The sequence below is a fragment of the Triticum aestivum genome, chromosome 4A (assembly GCF_018294505.1).
Source record: "Triticum aestivum cultivar Chinese Spring chromosome 4A, IWGSC CS RefSeq v2.1, whole genome shotgun sequence".
In the NCBI taxonomy this organism is placed as follows: Eukaryota; Viridiplantae; Streptophyta; class Magnoliopsida; order Poales; family Poaceae; genus Triticum; species Triticum aestivum.
In genome coordinates this window covers 84,951,008-84,958,590 of record NC_057803.1, presented here as the reverse complement: position 1 = coordinate 84,958,590, position 7,583 = coordinate 84,951,008, and positions in this window count along the sequence as shown.

Sequence of the window (7,583 nt, the reverse complement as noted above, 5' to 3'; positions counted from 1 at the left end):
TGCCCGCCGGGCAGTAGCGTGCCCCAGCCCCCTCCGCGCCTATGCCCAGTCCACGCCCACCCTCCCCGACTCCCCCGGCGGACTCGGAGACACTCGACTGGGCCTCGTCGGTGGAAGGTGAGGTCAGATCTGATGCTGGTTCTCCATCTCCCATCTCGTTGCCGCCGGCCTCCGCGGATCCGCTGCGTTCTGCGCCTCCCCGAGGCTTGGCTGCGCACCCCGCTCCAGATCCAGTAGTTCTTGCCCCTGCCCTGCTGGCCCGCCCGCTGCCTCGCACTGGTGAGGTCGCTCGCCTGAAATCAATTGTAGTTGCTCCGGGCATTGATGGCCCCGGATCCCAGGATCCCTGGGCATCCCCATGCGCTGCGCCCGCTGATCTGCCAGGTCCTAGTCTGCGCTCCCTGATCATCATCCCCCCATCCGCCAGTGCCGGATCCCCGACTGTTTTCTAGCCGGTGTCCGAGGATGGATGGACGCAGGCGCATTCAAGGAAACTGCGCCGCGTCAATCCCCTGGGTAATGGGAATCCCCTCCACCTTCAATGCGCCAACGCCGCCAGAACCAGGAGATTGAAGCCGCTAGAAAGGCCTTCTTAAGGCGTTGCAAGGGCCTCTGCTTGCGGTGCCTTAGCTCGGAGCACAGGAGGATTGAATGCAGAGACCCAACTCACTGCCTCACCTGTCGTCTCCCGGGCCACCAATCTAGCGCGTGCCCTGCCAAGAAATCGCTGCTGACTGCCGGCGCCCCGCCCCGCGCCCCGGCTGCCCCGCCGGGCCGGGGCCCTGTCCGTGATCGACTACGTTTCCCCACCCCAGTAGCACCACCTCCGTCGTCGCCTCCGATCCGTCTGCAACCGCCACCGCCCCCGGAAACGGCGATGGATGCCACCTTCGTCCCTGCATCCCCGCTTCACCGCCAGCGCCAGAGCCATGGGGTGGTCATCCGCTCCAGGGCGATGGAGCACGCCCGCTTCGTCCTCAGGCACCATGCCGTGCTCCTAACGGCCACTGACAGCTTCAACGCCGCCAACTCGATGCTGGTGGGCCGTACCATTGAGGCCCTGCTGCGAATCGGCCTGCACCTGCTGCGTGTCACCCGTCATCATCCGGAAGACTTCCTCGTCCACTTTGATGTTCCCGCCGACCGTGACGCTCTCCTGCACCACAACACCATCAGCGTCGACGGGGTGCCCTTCCGGACCAAGCCTTGGAGGCCGGACGACCATGCTGTTCGCCAGAAATGGTTGCTGCATGTCCGCATCATCATCGAGCGGCTGCCCCTGGACATGTGGACGCTGGAGGGCGCGGAGGAGGTGCTCGGCCGCTTCTGCATCATCGACAGGCTTGACAGCCACACCAGCGAGCGTCGGGACATGCGCACCTTCGCCTGCTGGGCGCGGGTGTGGAGCCTCACCGACATCCCCACCCGGCACTGCCTCTCCTGCTTTGAAGACGGTGCTGGGCGCGTGGTGGAGATGCAGGGCTTCTCGCCCCCGCTGTAGGCCAGTCGCACGGTGCCAGAGCCTCCGGAGGGGGAGAGGAGCTCTCTGCTCTTCCAGCTCGACCGCGTAGAAGATTGGACCCCACGTGAGCTGCGTTCCCCTGCCTCTGCTGTCAGCGGGCTGCCGTCCTCTGGATCGGACAACGAGCGCCGACCTCTCCCTCAGGTCAACTCGCTTGACTGGACCTTCAACGTAGAAGATCGTCGACCGTCCTACCCTGCTGCTGCACCAGCCCACATGCTGCTCCAACCTGCTTCCCCAGCCCCTCCACCGGCCCCTCTGCTGCAAGCCCCGCCCCCGCCACCAACAGCTCCTACCAGGCGCAGGCCGGCCCCATGCGTCACCTCCACGGGCTGTCGGGGCATGCCAGCCCCGTCTCGGCGTGGTGACCAAGATGATGGGAGCGGCCCTAGCCGCCGCTCATGGAAGGACACCCTGCTCGGCATTGGGCGCCAGAGCAGGGCCTCATCGGTGCCGCGATCCTCAAGCATGGAGCGCCACCGCAGCAGGACCCCTGGCCCGCGCCACCACCGTCGTCAGCTCCCACGACAGGCGCCCCAGGCCCAGGCCGACGCTGCACCCTTCCCTGCAGCCACTCTGAGGCCAAAGCCAGGTCCGGTGCGGCTGCTTGCACCACCCAGGCCTCTGCTCCCCCAGCAGCTGCTGCCTGCGGACGGACATCCACTCCCACAACCCGCGGCTGACATGGAGACTCTGCCACAAGCTGATGAGCAGGGGGATGCGCCGCTGCATGCTGACGCCCCTGGAGATGATCAACACATGGCTAGCCCTGAAGATCCAGTGGCAAAATTCTTCACAAACCGCTACACCGCCCTCACCCCTCCCCGTTGGACGGACAACATGCTTTTCGAGATCAACGCTGTTGCTGAAGCAGCGCTCGCCAAGCCACTGTCTTTCTCCCCTGCCGTTACCAAGGTGCAGGGGACGGCGTGCACCCCGGCCCGCACTGGCAGCCGCACCCCTCTCAGGGCATGGCTCACCTCTGCCCCCAAGAAGAGCCTGCCAACCGCTGCTGCTGAAGACCTGGCTTCCATGGTGGGGGGGGGGGCTAGAACTGGGGCAGAACAAGCCAGCGGTGGCTCGCACCCTCTTCTCCACCGTCCCGCAGCCGCTGATCTCCATCACCCCGAAGACTGTTCACCAAAAACAAGCGACGCCGACGACTGCTCCTACCAGGCGGAGCGCATGCCAGGCAGAAGCAAAATGCGATGTCCCGGTTGCCAATTGTGCGACTATGCGTCTAGTTCGGGCGCTGGGCGATCTTGGCCCAGAGGAGGCGATGACGAAGGAGGCCGCTCAGAGTTTCATCAAGCGTTTCGACGAGCCAATCAGCCAGAAGGAGATCGACGCATTCGCGGCTCTCACCGGCCTAGACGGCGCGGCACTCCGTGTCGCGGCGGGGTTGGAGGGCCCAAGCAGCTCGGCCATAGGTGCCGACTAGTTTGATTATGCCAGTAAGCCAATGTAGTTTCCAGCAGAGGCCGGCGGCATGTCGCCGGCCGGTATTAGGGCCCTTTCTTCTTCGTTTAGGGTTAGCGGATGCAGTTCGCCGGAGCCAGGGGTTTGGTGCTACTGGTGGTGCCCCTCGCTGCATCTACTTGCTAGTTTGGATGGTGTCCAGTGTTGCGTCCCTCCTTGTGCGGGGTAGGAGCTGTAGTCCGCCGATGATCATAGAGTGCTACTGGTGGTGGTCGTCGGTGGTGTGGCTTGCTAGTCAGGATTGTGTACTCAGTAGTGCTACATCTTGAGCTTGCGTTGGTTTTCCCCGAAAAGGAAGGGATGATGCAGCAGAGTAGCGTAAGTATTTCCCTCAGTTTTTGAGAACCAAGGTATCAATCCAGTAGGAGCCCATGCTCAAGTCCCTCGTACCTGCACAAAGCGATAGCTGCTCGCAACCAACGCGATTAGGGGTTGTCAAGCCCTTCACGGTCACTTACGAGAGTGAGATCTGATAGATAGAATATTTTGGTATTTTTGATATAAAGATGCAAAGTAAAAAGTAAAGGCAAAGTAAATAGCAAAACAATATAAAAGTGATCGAGTTTGATATGATGAGAATAGACCCGGGGGCCATAGGTTTCACTAGTGGCTTCTCTCAAGAGCATAAGTATTCTACGGTGGGTGAACAAATTACTGTTGAGAAATTGATAGAATTGTGCATAATTATGAGAATGTCTAGGCATGATCATGTATATAGGCATCACGTCCGTGACAAGTAGACCAAAACGATTCTGCATCTACTACTATTACTCCACTCATCGACCGCTATCCAGCATGCATCTAGAGTATTAAGTTAAAAACAGAGTAACACCTTAAGCAAGATGACATGATGTAGAGAGATAAATTCATGCAATATGAAATAAACCCCAACTTGTTATCCTCGATGGCAACAATACAATACGTGCCTTGCTGCCCCTTCTGTCATTGGGTAAGGACACCGCAAGATTGAACCCAAAGCTAAGCACTTCTCCCATGGCAAGAACTACCAATCTAGTTGGCCAAACCAAACGGATAATTCGAAGAGACTTGCAAAGATAACCAATCATACATAAAAGAATTCAGAGAAGATTCAAATATTATTCATAGATAGACTTGATCATAAACCCACAATTCATTGGTCTCAGCAAACACACCGCAAAAAGAAGATTACATCGAATAGATCTCCATGAGAGAGGGGGAGAACTTTGTCTTGAGATTCAAAGAGAGAGAAGAAGCCATCTAGCTACTAACTATGGACCCGAAGGTCTGAGGTAAACTACTAACACTTCATCGGAGAGGCTATGATGATGTAGAAGCCCTCCGTGATGACGGCCCTCTTCCGGCGGAGCTCTGGAACAGGCCCCAAGATGGGATCTCGTGGATACAGAAAGTTGCGGCGGTGGAATTAGGTTTTTGGCTCCTATTCTGATCGTTTGGGGGTACGTGTGTATATATAGGAGGAAGAAGTACGCCGGAGGAGCAATGAGGGGCCCATGAGGCAGGGGGCGTGCCCCCACCCTCGTAACCGCCTCTTTTGTTCCTTGGAGCAGAGTCCAAGTCTCCTGGATCACGTTCGGTGAGAAAATCACGTTCCCGAAGATTTTATTCCGTTTGGACTCCGTTTGATATTTCGTTTCTTCGAAACACTGAAATAGGCAAAAAACAACAATTCTGGGCTGGGCCTCCGGTTAATAGGTTAGTCCCAAAAATAATATAAAAGTGGAAAAATAAAGCCCAATATAGTCCAAAACAGTAGATAATATAGCATGGAGCAATAAAAAATTATAGATACGTTGGAGACGTATCAGGCATCCCCAAGCTTAATTCCTGCTCGTCCTCTAGTAGGTAAATGATAAAAAGAGAATTTTTGATGCGGAGTGCTACTTGGCACAATTTCAATGCAAATCTTCTTAATTGTGGTATGAATATTCAGATTAAAAAGATTCAAGACAAAAGTTTATATTGACATAGAAAATAATAATACTTCAAGCATACTAACAAAACAATTATGTCTTCTCAAAATAACATGGCCAAAGAAAGTTATCCCTACAAAATCATATAGTCTGGCTATGCTCCATCTTCACCACACAAAGTATTTAAATCATGCACAACCCCGATGACAAGCCAAGCAATTGTTTCATACTCTAACTTTTTCAAAACTTTTTCAATCTTCACGCAATACATGAGCGTGAGCCATGGACATAACACTATAGGTGGAATAGAATGGTGGTTGTGGAGAAGACAAAAAGGAGAAGATGGTCTCACATCAACTAGGCGTATCAACGGGCTATGGAGATGCCCATCAATAGATATCAATGTGAGTGAGTAGGGATTGCCATGCAACGGATGCACTAGAGCTATAAATGTATGAAAGGTCAACAAAAGAAACTAGTGGGTGTGCATCCAACTTTCTTGCTCATGAAGACCTAGGGCAATTTGAGGAAGCCCATCGTTGGAATATACAAGCCAAGTTCTATAACGTAAAAATCCCACTAGTATATGGAAGTGACAACATATGAGACTCTCTATATGAAGAACATGGTGCTACTTTGAAGCACAATATATGAGACTCGCTATATCATGGTGCTACTTTGAAGCACAAGTGTGGAAAAAAGGATAGTAGCATTGCCCTTTTTTGGGCCTCTTTTTTTTTCTTTGGCCTTTCTCTTTTTTTGGGACAATGCTCTATTAAATGATGATCATCACACTTCTATTTATTTACAACTCAATGATTACAACTCGATACTAAAACAAAGTATGACTCTATATGAATGCCTCTGGCGGTGTACCGGGATATGCAATGAATCAAGAGTGACAAGTATGAAAGAATTATGAATGGTGGCTTTGCCATAAATACTATGTCAACTACATGATCATGCTAAGCAATATGACAATGATGGATGTGTCATGATGAACTAGATGGTGGAAAGTTGCATGGCAATATATCTCGGAATGGCTATGGAAATGCCATAATAGGTAGGTATGGTGGCTGTTTTGAGGAAGGTATATGATAGGTGTATGATATCGGCGAAAGGTGCGCGGTATTAGAGAGGCTAGCAAAGGTGGAAGGGTGAGAGTGCATATAATCCGTGGACTCAACATTAGTCATAAAGAACTCATATACTTATTGCAAAAATCTAGAAGTATTCAAAGCAAAGTACTACGCGCATGCTCCTAGGGGGATATATTGGTAGGAAAAGACCATCGCTCATCCCCGACCGCCACTCATAAGGAAGACAATCAATAAACAAATCATGCTCCGACTTTGTTACATAACGGTTCACCATACGTGCATGCTACGGGAATCACAAACTCTAACACAAGTATTCTTTAAATTCACAACCACTCAACTAGCATGACTTTAATATTATCACCACCATATTTCAAAACAATTATCATGCTTCAATCTTTTCTTAGTATTCAACACACTCAAAATAAAGTTTCGCAAATCTTGAATACCAAGCATATTATTATTAAGCAAATTACCATGCTAGTAAGAGACTCTCAAAATAATTTAAGTGAGGCATGAGAGATCAATAGTTTCTTTAAAACGAATCCACCACCGTGCTCTAAAAGATCTAAGTGAAGCACATAGAGCAAAATTATAACGCTCAAAAGATATAAGTGAAGCACATAGAGCAAAATTATCTAGCTCAAAAGATATAAGTGAAGCACATAGAGCAAAACTACTTAGCTCAAAGGATATAAGTGAAGCACATAGAGTATTCTATCAAATTTTATTTCATGTATGGATCTCTCAAAAGGTGTGTACAGCAAGGATGATTGTGTAATACTAAGACACAAAGACACAAATAATACAAGACGCTCCAAGCAAAACACATATCATGTTGGTGAATAAAAATATAACTCCAAGTAAATTACCGATGGAAGTGGACGAAAAGAGGGGATGCCTTCCAGAGCATCCCCAAGCTTTGACTTTTTGGTGTCCTTGGATTATCTTGGGGGTGCCATGGGCATACCCAAGCTTAGGCTCTTGCCACTCCTTGTTCCATGATCCATCAAAAGAATTCACCCAAAACTTGAAAACTTCACAACACAAAACTCAAAATAGAAAACTCGTGAGCTCTGTTAGCGAAAGAAAACAAAAGACCACTTCAAGGTACTGTAATGAACTCATTCTTTATTTATATTGGTGTTAAACCTACTGTATTTCAACTTCTCTATGGATTATAAACTATTTTAAAGCCATAGATTCATCAAAATAAGCAAACAACACACGAAAAACAGAATCTGTCAAAAACAGAACAGTCTGTAGTAATCTGTAGCTAGCGCAATATATGGAACCCCAAAAATTCTAAAATCAATTGCTGGACGTGAGGAATTTATCTATTAATCATCTTCAAAAATAATTAACTAAATAGCACTCTTCAAATAAAAATGACAGCAGTTCTCGTGAGCGCTAAAGTTTCTGTTTTTTACAGAAAGTTCAACAAGATTTTCCCCAAGTCTTCCCAACGGTTCTACTTGGCACAAACACTAATTAAACACAAAAAACACAACCTAAACATAGGCTAAATAATTTATTTATTACTAAACAGGAGCAAATAACAAGGAATAAAAA